Here is a 2,156-nt window from a genome sequence, read left to right on the forward strand (position 1 = left end):
ATTACAAACTGAAACTGTCAGCAGCTAGAACTCTGGTTGTTTCTTACTTTATTAACTCATCATTTGTTACCAGAGGAAATGGACTCCACAGTCAACATCAGCAAAGTAAAGCGTGCTGCTGTCCAGTCCAACTCTGATATTTCTAACTTTGAACCTGTAGGTGCAATTTTCTGGTGACATCATCCCCATCTAAGACCAGATTTATAATACCTATCTCAGGTCTTTATCTTATGCATCATACCTCCCTTGGATGCTGCATCTTGTAATTTCTCCCTTCATATTCATCTCTTGCTCATTACCTGGCCATTTCACACATAGAAAGAAGTCCAGTGAGACACTGATTACATCAGCAATCCACAAATTAACAGATCCAGGAGGTTAGACAAGAGTTCTGGAAAACAATCAATCAACATTTATTAAGTGCATACCACATACCAGGTATTGTGCTAGTACCCTTTAAAGCAAGCAAAATTAGGAATACAATACCAAGAAAGGAGTGTTAGAATTCAACTAGTGATGATTTGCTTTACTCAAACCATCAGTCCAAAATATCGTCACTTCATGGAACAGATCTCTCCTTACTTCCTCAGGTGATGCCTATAAAACTGTGAATCTCGACACCTAACTTGTATCTATGTTTATTATATTAGTTAAAAATCATTATCTTTCTCCCAATTATCCAGACTAAAAATTACAGAGATATTAGTTAAAAATCATTATCTTTCTCCCAATTATCCAGACTAAAAATTACAGAGAAACACTGAATCCTGGAGCTATTAGGAACCTCAGAACCCAAATTGTCCAAGTTACCAGACCATGAAATTCTTTCAATAATGCTACCAGGAGCATTTCCTCAAAATCCCTCTTTGAGGAGAAACATGGGTCCCTCAGGACATTTATAGATGCCTGAGACAAATTCCTTGCGCATTCTCCTTGGGAAAAGCACTAATCATTAGGAACTCCAATTCTAATGCCCAGGAGATACATTTGGTTGCCAGGTCTTGCTGACTTTACCACTTCTCTCAAATCCACCTCCTACTCTATTTACTACCCTCTGGACTATATACTTTTTAATATCCTGTATATTGCTTTTTTCCTCTCCAATCCATTCCATACACTATTATAAAATTGCTACTCTAAACATATTATCTACCTATTCAAAAATTTGTTTTAATGAGTTTACATTGCTTATATAATAAAATACAAACTTCTTAACAAAGACTTAAACCCATGTTTCCAACATTACAATTTTGATATTGAAATTCTTCTGGACAATGTTTTGGATGCAATTTTATCTTTGTGGCACTCAAATTATATAAACCAGAACTTTATTCACAATCTCTCTTTTTTTACATATTCATGTTTTTCAAAAAATCTTCAGCAGAGTTCCATCCGACATAATGGAGTCCTTACATATCTTGATATTGTGGGACTTTCAGTGTAGTACATGGATTATACTCTATCTCACTAAATAGGTAGCACAATACCAGATCTAGACTTCTATTGCTTTGATAACATTTTCCCATCTATTTATTCTGTGCAATTCTTTGTTGGCAATATACTGTATCTTGCATATACCTATCATGTATTTCCTTACTATTCTTTGAATTGACTTGAAATTCTAATTTTTCAGAGACTTGTGTTCTACACTTCACAACCATATATCATCTCTGAAATAACATTGTTATTTTAAAACAAAAATTAAAACAAAACATGAACTTTTGTTTCAAGGAATGGCCTAGGATCATTAAAATACTCTGGAATTTCCCAAATGCCTACCAACTTTCTATCTTGTGGCTATTTAATTGTGAGGAAATAAACAAAAAGGGAGGGGAGGAGAGAGGGACGGAGGGAGGGAAAGAGAGGGGGAAAGAGAGAGGGAAGGAGGGAGGGGGAGAGAAAGAAAGGAAGGAAGGGAGACGGGGAGAGAAAGAGAGGGAAAGAAGGAGAAAGGGAAAGGAAAGGAGGGAGGGGGAGAGAGAAGGAAGGAGGGAGGGAGGGGGGGAGAGTGATTTACATTATTTGTATTATATTACATTACGTTACGTTACATTACATTACATTATATCATATGATTATGTTATATTATGTTATGTTATATTGTATTATATTATATTATATTATATATCATATCGTATCGTATCGTATCGTATCGT

Source organism: Gracilinanus agilis, chromosome 3, assembly GCF_016433145.1.
Source record: "Gracilinanus agilis isolate LMUSP501 chromosome 3, AgileGrace, whole genome shotgun sequence".
Classification (NCBI taxonomy): Eukaryota; Metazoa; Chordata; class Mammalia; order Didelphimorphia; family Didelphidae; genus Gracilinanus; species Gracilinanus agilis.